This window comes from Rutidosis leptorrhynchoides, chromosome 4, assembly GCF_046630445.1.
Source record: "Rutidosis leptorrhynchoides isolate AG116_Rl617_1_P2 chromosome 4, CSIRO_AGI_Rlap_v1, whole genome shotgun sequence".
Taxonomy (NCBI): Eukaryota; Viridiplantae; Streptophyta; class Magnoliopsida; order Asterales; family Asteraceae; genus Rutidosis; species Rutidosis leptorrhynchoides.
In genome coordinates, this window is record NC_092336.1 from 379085236 (window position 1) to 379096721 (window position 11486).

The following is an 11486-nucleotide window of genomic DNA, read 5'->3' on the forward strand; positions in this document are numbered from 1 at the left end:
TTCCCTTTATTATGAAATCTTACTACACCGTACCAAGTGTAGTCACCGAAACGAAGTACTGTGCAACCGTTGAATACTGGTCGTCCAGTCCGGTTGGGGTTGTCAGGCCCGATAGATCTATCAACAGGATTCGCGTTTACAATACCTCATGTAAATAATAGTTACCAAGTTACAGGGAAGTATGCCAGTGGTACAACTCAACGTAGAATATATATTTTTAATCACTTGTGTCCATAACGTAAATCATAAAATGCATGTATTCTCATCCCGAAATATTTAGAGTTTAAAAGTGGGACTATATACTCACTTTTGTCTTGAAGGTATTTAACTCGACTTGGTCTCCGATAGATATCACAAACCTAACCATATATATAATATATCAATATATTTTCTTTTCAAGTAATCGTTACATACACACACACACACACACATATATATATATATATATATATATATATATATATATATATATATATATATATATATATATATATATATATATATATATATATATATATATATATATATATATATATATATATATATATATATGTATATATATATATATATATGTATATATATATATGTATATATATATATATATATATACTTTTAATACTTTTAATATTTTCTTAGTCCGTAGTTAGCAGTCCGATGTTAGTGGTCCACAATTAGTTGCTTAAATAAAATAAATAAAGACACCATCGTATTCGTATTGATCAGAATTAATCTTGACCCATGGTACCATATTGTCAAATGACGTGTTGCGTACATAAAGTACCGTGTTGTCAAATGACGTGTTGCGTACAATCATGAGGTCTTATGATTAATCTTCTCGTGTTGTTTACGGGTGGTCCTGAAATATATAAAATCAAATCATAAGTAAATATATATTAAATATTATGTTAATTAGCCAAGATATGATTAATCCGATTTTGTCATAATATGATATATTACAGGTCTTGAAGTGTTTTTAAAAATCAAATTAGAAGGATCTATTTAGTTTGCGAACAAGTTTGAAATCACTCAAACTATGTTCTTGTTGTTAAAATTTTATAACACAAAATAAGATAGCTATATAAATATGAATCGAATAAGGTTATGAATAAGGTTACTACCTCTAGTTACTTGGACAAAGCTACTGGAAAAGGTAAGAAAAATCTTGGAATCAAAAGAGTGGTGGAGTGGGATTGAAAGATTGGAAGTAATCTCATTGAAATCGGATGACTATATTGATACGTTCTTGAGTAGGTAAATGAAGAGAGATTAGGGAGTGAATTAACTTGAAAGAAAATTGGAAATGAAATTGTATGTGTGTGTGTGTGCAAAATAGCATGATTATGGGATGGATATATAGGAGATTTAGTTTGTTTTCTTGCACAAAAGTCACACATGAGGTTAAATGGCTGGTTCCCACATGTAACATCATGTCTAGTGGCTGATCATTAAAGTTTATTGTTGGTATATACCAATAGTAAATACATATAGAAGCTGGGTATGATACGGTTACATATACCCTAGATATACTTGTAGAAATTTTGAGGAATCGGAACGAGAATTCAAATATGGACGGGTTTATAACTGTAAAAGAGGCTCAAAACTGGGCTTTTATTTTTGGGTCAAACCGGGCCAAAATAAAATTTTAAGACATTTTTAATAAAGCAATGTTAGCCCAAAAAACATATTTCCAAGCTGACCTGGCAGCTCGACCCCAGCCAGGGGCTCTGTACCTTGGACCCCGCCAGGGGTTGCCACACCTTGGACCCCGCTTATCGGGGGCGCTGCCCCCGAACCCTCGTCATAATCAAGATAAATTCAAACAAGTGTGCACTCCACACTTCCCCAAACTTGTTCGATATTTATCAAGATTATTTTGGTTACAAATTAATCCCATTACACTTAAATCATATTGGTGACATAGATCACCAACACATTATATATTGTAAGTATATATGTCAAAGAATGTTACATATAGTTATCGTTTTGAAAACTTAAGTTAGTGGTCTCAAAGTATACTTATAACTCATTGTTGTTAGTTCACAATGAAATGTTAAACCATCCTTAAATCATGTTAAATATGTATAGATATGTACATATACATAATCGTATAATTATCGTGTGTTATATAGTTCGTGATATCATCGGTCAAATTGGACGGTCAAACGTTGTGTGAAACTCTTTTCAAAAACATAAGTCTCAACAGTTTGGATTGCTTATCATGTTGGTAAGGTTTATTTTATGTAAATATTAATCTCATAAGTATAAAACGATCGGAAAAATCCGGGTCGTTACAATAAATAAATAAATAACTTGTGTAAAATTGTATTGTATATAATATTATTTCGTAATAAATATATAACTATTTCGTACACCTCTACTTTAACATCAACTTGCCCATTTTTCGGGTTCGTATCCGTGTTGCTAGGTAACTCCCCTAGCTTTCTCTCATTCCTCTGATTAGCAATCTGACCAATCTGCTTCTCTAGGTTCTGAATAGCGGTCTGTTTATTTCTAAACAATTGGTCGTTCTTCTCGTTGGTCTGAGTAACGGTGATAACGAGCTGAATTTGAGATATCATAAGCTTTTCTAGCATAGCTTCGAGATTGGACTTCTTCTCTTCGACTTGGGGTTTTTTGAAAATACCCCGAAGCTTGTTGTTGAAAACCCGCACTAGTGTCTGGTTGAAACCTCGAACCTTGTTGTCCTTGAGGATTATAAGGATTGTTGAAAATTCTGTTAAACTGAGCTCTACCTTGAAACTGGTTGTTATTTTGTTGACTAATATACGCAATTTCCTTCTTTAGATTCTATTCAACCCCACATCACAATCCTTTGCCAAATGAAGCCCACCACAGAATTCACACCCAACTTTTATACCATGGATGTCTTTATCCATCTTCTCTAAGTGTCGACCAAACTTATCCAACTTTGCATTAATCGAAGCGAAATCATCGTAAGCACCGGCGCTTGCGACTGAAGATGAAGAACGAGATGCATCATTATCCTCATGCCACTCATGAGAATACTCAGCCTGCTTTTCAATTATCTCATAAGCCTCCTGTTCAGTTTTTTCCATAAGACTACCCCATGCAGCTTGATCAATAGTAACACGAGTGTTGATATTACACCCCTTATAGAAAGTTTGTACCTTGTGAAAGGTATTTAACCCGTGTTGAGGACAAGATCGCAACAAACAACTGAAAGGATTCCAAGCAGCATAAAGAGTCTCGTTAGGCTTTTGAAAAAATTGAGAAATCTCTTGTTGAAGTCGAGTAGCCTTAGATGCAGGAAAGTACTTGTGATGCCCCGTACAAAACCATCGTGTACGAATCATCAATAACAGGATCATTACAAGGTCAAATACTATATGCGGTTTCAAAAGAAGTTTGCATTCATGAATAAAGGTGATGTCTTAACCAACATCAAATATCTTACAACAAAAGTATGCTTCAATGAACAGAAGCAATTAGTAATAGTACTTGACCCAATGGTCGTTACAAATCATTGATTCAAAAGGTAACATAGTTTGAATGCAAATAAAACGTTTCATACGGTGACAACTCTAACAAGCGCAGCGGGTGTCTACAAAGCATGACTAGTACAACAGCGGAAGCAAGCAACCTTAAGCACCTGAGAAAAACATGCTTAGAAACGTCAACACAAAGGTTGGTGAGCTATAGTTTAAGTATAACAGTATGTAAGGTAGGCCACGAGATTTCAGTGTTTCAAAACAGTATGAAAAGTATATGTTTAACCGTGGGCACTTGGTAACTAACTTAACATTTATAACCCCCTGAAAGTATACTTGGCGAGTGCGTATGTTTACGAAATATTAAACACCCATTAAATGCTAGCGCTACTAGCCCAAGTGGGGATGTCAAACCCTATAGATCCATATCTAAGATTCGCGTTCACCGGTTCAAAGACCAATGACTAAACGTTACCGAGCTAAGGGGAAAGTTTATGCCATTGTATAACCCACACATATATAAAGTTTAAGTACTCGTGCCTAGTATGTAAAATATAAAATGCGCATGTATTCTCAGTTCCCAAAATAGTTAAAGTAAAAAGGGATGCTATAACTCACAGTGGAAAAGTAGTAGTAAAGTTGACTCGGGAAAAGTAAGCAAGTATGTAGGTCCAGAAAGTCCTCAACCTAAGTTAAAAGTTACTAAGTCAGTAAATCGTTCCCAAAGGTTTAAATGTATGTAAATTAGATCTTAAGTATCATCATCATTCATCATTAAGTCAAAAGGGTAAAGTAAGTTTCATTCTAGAAAAGAGTCTAAAACAAAGGCTGACTTCGATCAGTCACCACGGCCTCTATACCTACTGAAATGAGGTGAGACCAGTGGCCATAGCTCTGTAAATGAGTCCTTTAGTTGCTGTAAAAATTCCAGAATCAAACTCGTCTTTGTTTGACCGTGGTGACGGTTTAAGTGCGAGTAGGTCAGAATTTTTAGCACAACGTTAAAAGGACATAGTGACACTCGGAGGGCCATAAATCCTAAACCGTAACTCGGATTAAGACGAGTCTTAAACGAAAAATTATCTACTCGAACAGAGCTAACTGAAAATCAGCTTTAAAGTAGCCCAGGTGGTCGGGTTAGACCCTAAAAATGGTAAGTTAAAGTGTTCCAGTGGGTTCTTGGTGCTTGATGCTCATCCCGGTTCTCATCCTTGATGCATATAGCTTCAAGTGTACAACTCGTTGATGTGTTTGCATCATCTTAATCAAGGTTTGACCATCATAACACTAGTATAAGTCTAAGATAATTTGCACAACTCAATTAAGTGTTGTATGTAGTTTGATGAACCAAAGTTACATCAAGATCTTAGATCCGACACATACATGAACTCTAAAAGTAATATTAACCAAGTTTTGACTATCATGACACTAGAGTAAGTCTAAGATATGTAGAACAACTCACTTAAGAGTTGTCTGATGTTTGATGAACCAAAGTTACATCAAGATCTTAGATCCAACACATACAAGAGTTATAAAAGTAATATTAAACTACAAACTTGAAAATAAACTTAAGCAAACAAGATCTTAAGTTGTAGAATATAGTTCTTAGTTCGATCTTGAAGATCCTAGACCCAAAAGTCTAGATCTAAAGTTCTTAAGTTAAATCCAACACAAGTATATGAAGTTATAATTAAAAGTTATACTTCCATGTTCTTGAACTTACAAAGTTAATTTTTAGTTCCAAGAAATATGAGATCAAGATTAACTAGTAACACTTGACCAAATCACAACTTTAAAGTACATAAAATGAAGAAGTAAGTTAAATTTACAAGTAATAAGTTCATGGTTGTTCATACTTGGAAAGATTCAAGCCAAAGCTTTGATCCTTAAGAAAGTAAACTTTAAGTTTACAACATGAACACAAGTATGGTTTTTACAGCTCATGAACTTTAAATCTTGAAAAACATTAATTGTAGACCCATAAACTAGGAAGTTTAGGTTCTTGTTTGTTCTTGAAATAACAAGATAATATGAATAATAAACTAGATAGTTTGATTCTTACAACTAGTAAAGAAACAACAACAACTACAAGTAATTAAACAATAACAAGGAACAAGTATCAAAACAAACAAATGATGATGACGTAGGATTTAATGCGCAAGGTACAACACATTACTATACGGCTGAATTCATTTAAGCCTTCGGGGTCACACACATATACACCTAGTCGTCTATTAATAATATATATATGTGATATATATTATTCAAGTAACAGAGAAAAATAATTAATTAATTAATTAATTAATTAATTAATATAATTATGTCGTGTTTGTGAACGTATGCACCAAGGAAATATTTTGCATATTAAAATAATATTTTTATTTCGGATAAGGAAATCAAATCACAATAGCATTGTGATTCATATTTTATAACCGACTTCGATTGTTTTCGTAGATGGACTTGTAAATGCCTATATATTAATTCAATGTTGGTCTGTTGGTAGAAAACAACAAAAACCTTACAAATTAATTAGTCCTTCCTTGGTAATACGCACTAAAACAAAAACCCCAAATAGTTTGTTTTCCTATTCGACGGAAAATAAAAAACTAAACATTCTGTTTATTTTTTTTACGTATCAAAACATAACAACAAGAACTTTTAGTTCTTAATGATTCAATTAAATAAATAATCCCGGTGATTATTTATTATTACTTGGCAGGACTAGCACATTCGTTTGACGTTGTTCGAAGTGTAGTGTGGACTACCCTAGCGACAATCATACTTTTGATTGTTAGTTTCTCTTCCTTCAATCCGGTTCTACAAGAAAGGTATAATCTTTAATCTCTCTTATTGTAATTATTTATTTAACCGTATAAATCATATGGATCCGTTTTTTGGTGATTTAGTTATTAATATAATTCAAACGCTTCCGCTTAAAGTTATTGACATTATATGATGGTTCATGATAATAATTGATGATAAAATTGTTTTTCTTAAAACCCTAAAATCACCAACAGTGGTATCAAGAGCCTCTTATGTTTTTATACGGTTAGTATATTCATGCGTGGTTGTTATTAATTAAATGGCTTGTGTATATATTTGTATGTTTTTTTTTATTCATGGCCAAGACATGCATCTTGTGCCATGGAGTAAGCCATAATTAATGTCATGATCATGTTATTATTATGATGATTTAATTGTGCATAGCCGATGAAAACCTAGACCACGTACATGCGTTGTGATCTTGAATGTTTGTGGTTGTATGGATGCCATTGTTTTGTGGCCAATTATGGATATAATTTAATCTTTTATTTTGGGAGACCGTTTTGAGCCAATTATGTAATTTACAATTCTAGATTAGTTGTATTTTATTTTTAATAAATGTAACCTCCATGATGGGATTAAAGACTTGAAGTGAACGGAATTTGGCCATCAAGACACACTTGTAGTAAAGTCAATGGACAAAAGCTGAGAGAGATGCGGTGAAGGAGGACACTTGGTCATCATGAGATCTTGACGCAAGTGGGAGCTTCTAAGGTTTACTTTTGTGATTGTCCCTTTAGTTGACTGCTTGGTTCTCATAATGACTCGTGAGACCAAGCATAGAATTTTCATCGGTTGAGGCTATGCACATACATATATTATGTTTTGTTATGTTTGGTTGCATTTTATATGTTATGTGATTGTGTATAATTTGCCATGATAATTAAAAATCAAAACATAATTAAAATCAAGTTAAACGGTTTTTAAATTGTGAGGCGAATATTGTATGCATGTAATATTCGTAACACAATTTTTCTAAAAGATTATTAAAATTGTATAATATACCCGTCGAAATTTAAGTCGTGCCGTCCAATTCGGTTGAAACACTTGTCGTTATTTTTTGACTATGCGTGAGACCTAGTTGAATTATAACCGTAAGGTAATCATTATCTATTCGTGAGACCTAGATTAATTTTTACACGTTTCACAATTGGATGACTTAATCGAGTTGAGAGGTAAGACCGCAACCCGAGGCAAGGATGGGACTAAACATGCCAGCATGACACTAGTGTTAGACACTAAATGTCGTGAGTCCCATAAAGATCTAAGAGTTGCACTTGTAATGCAATTGGTGCCCGCCGCCTACCGATTGTATCTACCATTGCTAGCCGATCAACTGATGTGATGGTGGAAGCACAATGAGGATCTTAGCCTTTTACGTAAATTAAAAGTTTTATAAGTTTTTTTTTAAAAATAAGGGTAGTTAATTTATAAAAGGATAATTATTAAAGATACTAAAAGAATCTTGTTTATTTTGTAGATGACATCAAACGCAATTCAATCCGTAAACAACATGACCATAAGGTCAATCCTTGAGAAGGAAAAATTGAATGGTAACAACTTCATTGACTGGTATCGAAACCTTCAGATTGTCTTAAAGTCTGAAAGGAAGTTGCACCATTTGGAAAATCCTTTACCTGAAGCCCCACCTGAAACTGCTAATGCTACTGTTCGTAATGCTTATACTAAGCAGTATAACGAACAACTTGAAGTGGCATGTCTTATGCTTGCTAGCATGACCTCTGAGCTCCAAAGGAACTTAATGGACTACAATGCATATGACATGATCGAGGAACTCAAGACGATGTTCCAACAACAGGCAGAACAGGAATTGTTTGAAACTGTGAAAGCGTTTCACGCTTGCAAACATGAGTTGGGGCAGCCAGTTAGCCAATATGTCTTGAAGATGAAAGGCTATCTAGATCAATTGGACACACTAATGCAGACTTGGTTCGCTAAGACCACCGCTCTGATACCAACTGAAATGCCCCATGCTTATCCATCTGGACGAAGTCATCAACATTTGATCCCAGAGCGATGATCGACTCCAAGTAATGTCCTTAAAATGAGCAAATGCACAGCGGAAGATTTCTTTCATACTTGAGAATAAACATGCTTTCAAGTGTCAACCAAAAGGTTGGTGAGTTCATAGGTTTATCTTAAAACAATAAAATTCATCATTTTGATAGACCACAAAATTTAAATGCTGCATGGTACAAATGGGCCCGAATCCTATACCCACCTGTAATGTACATGCTATATCTTTTAAATACAGTACATCTTTCTCGTGTATGAAACCATTTTCATAAATCATAGTAACCGTACACATATCTTGTGCACAAAAATAACATACACATAACCTGTGTATAAAATCATTCTCTCGATATATAACATTCACATCAACTGGTGGCAATTATCATGTCCACATAATTCAATGGTGGCAATTATCATGTCCACATAATTCAATGGTGGCAATTATCATGTCCACATAATTCAATGGTGGCAATTATCATGTCCACATAATTCAATAATAATCCGCAGAACTTATGTCTGCATAATAATTCATTCGAGGAATGTTTTGCTTGTGTCTATCTCGTCAAACATTTATAAAAGCATTTCATGTATTCGCAGTCCAAAATATATTTCAAAAACATTTAATAAAGCAGTTGTAAAAACAGCGCATGTATTCTCAGTTCCAAAAATATAAAGAGTAAAAGCATTTAAAAAGGGAGCAAATGAAACTCACCAAATGTATTTTGTAGTAAAAATACATATGACTATATTGAACAATGCAGGGTTGGCCTCGGATTCACGAACCTATATCATTTGTATATATTAAAACATATACTTGTAATTTAACAAATCTATATATTATTATTAGTAATGTAATTTAATAGTTTAAGAGTTTTATTATTTATTTATATATTTGTAATTATATTCTAAATATATATATATCTTATTTACATACAAATTTCTTATGTTATATCTGTTTATTTTGTATATATATCTAAAATAATTAATATCTTTACATTTAGTTATATTACTATATCTATATATTTTTAATTAGTATTAGGTTAGAATTCAATGGTTTATTATATGTAAGTATTTATATATAAAAAAATGTTAACATGTTTAAAATATACTTATAACCTTAATAATATTCTTAAAACTTTTATTTTCATAAACGTAATTATTTTTTTTAATAATAATATTATAGGTGATACTGATAATAATAATGATGATAGTTTTAATAATAAATCTCATAATAGTGATAATATCAGTAGTTTTTAATAATTTAAATAATTTAATAATAATGATAATGAAACTTATATTTTTTGATAATAATACTAACATAATGGTTTTTAATCATAATGGTACTACTAACATCAACCATAAAGATAATACTAATAATGGTAACATTACTGAATAATAATAACTGTAAAAATAATAATGTTTGCGGGTAATGATAGTTATGATATTGTCTTTAGTGCTTACATAATAAGATTACTCGTAATAATATAAATAATAATACTTATAAATGTAACTATGATAATAATGATAATAACAATAATTATGATGATAATAATAATAATAATCCTAATAATAATAATAATAATAATAATAATAATAATAATAATAATAATAATAATAATAATAATAATAATAATAATAATAATAATAATAATAATAATAATAATCCTATTATTCATAACATTCAATAATAATAATAATACTAATAATAAAAATAATTATAATACTTAATAATAATAATGATATTAATAATAATGAATTTTAAAAATGAAACTACCTCTAAAACTAGCTCGCAAAAATAATTGCCCAGAACGGGACTCGAACCCACGACCTCTGCTAACCCAAAATATACCCAAACCCCAACGCTGCTGCTTGCATTTCTGTTTTATTTTGCTCGATGTATTTATTTATCCCGTTTTATCTGTCTCAGCCCAATAACCAAACAGAATACGGCCCAATAATTAGTACTAAGTTCACGACCCAAGTGGAGTTTATATGTTATCTCAGCCCAACTCCTTGCAAGCCTAGTTAAATAGATCATAAGCCCTACATATTGTTTTATTTAAAATCGAACCAGGAATGGTGAGTGGTGGGGTTCATCGAAATAAAACAACACGTCCTTCCTCCTTTATTCGTTTCCAGGTATACAGTGATGGGTTTTGGTGTTTGCTCAGTAAATCGAAGAAGGACAACGGGTTCTTCAGATACCAACAGAAACATAAATACGAAACTTAATAAGCAACCAGGGTATTCATAAAGTGGTTCGATGATGACGAGTATGAAGAAAAACAGAAAGCTGAAACAGAATCCTTATAGTAGAAACAGGAGATAACGAGGTAATGGTTTTGAAGAAAATAAGTGTAATCGATGGTGGGTGTTGGTGTTTATCACTATGGGAATAGGAGAGAGGGGAGGGATAGAGATGGTGGTTTTGCAATGGTTGAAATAATACGGACGTTTCATAGCAGCTGCATATATGCATCTATTTCTTGTTTCTTTGTATTAATCGAAGAGAAAGGGAACGGAACACGTATAGCAAAAACAGAAACGAGTGGAAAAGATGCTACAAGATTTATGTGACCTTTTAAGTGGTTTGTGAAATGTTGTGATCATTTACGCGTATCGTTTATAACTTAAACGGATCGTGTAATGTGTTGTCAACATTACTCTAGCTCCATTACTTCCATTGTTTTCCTCGTTTACTGTATCAGAATAACAGAAAGGGGAGGGTGCCGAGCAAAGCTGGTATGTTGTAGGTTATGGTTGGATACATACAAAAAAATAGTAAATGAGATGATGAGGTTGTCTCGGTGGTTCGTTGGACAGGAACGATAAACAAAGAAAAATAAAATGTAATGGTAATAGTGGTGGGTTCGTGAGGTGTGATCATCAAGCAATATCAAGAAATAAGTGTGGTAGGGAGATTGGAGTAAAACACCAACATCAATCACTTGCAATATGGAGAAGAAAGGAGTTGTGGGTTTGTGGGTGTTGTAGTCTCTGCATAAAAGGATAGATAGATGGTAGAATATAATACTGAAATTATAATCTTATATTAATTATTAAATATAACTAAAGAAAGAAAGAAAATATGTGGATATCATTGAAATGAAGTAGTGACTTGTAATAGTTTAGTGTGATTGGAATTTGGCACAGTAATAT

At 32.5% G+C, this 11486-nt stretch overlaps 1 non-coding gene across 1 annotated transcript; it reads left to right on the forward strand.

The window, feature by feature from the left end:
- Nucleotides 1-3165: 3165 nt before the first annotated feature.
- LOC139846199 (small nucleolar RNA R71) lies at nucleotides 3166-3271 on the forward strand. The gene has a single exon (XR_011758931.1). It is a non-coding gene; the product is annotated as a small nucleolar RNA R71 (small nucleolar RNA).
- Nucleotides 3272-11486: the final 8215 nt, after the last annotated feature.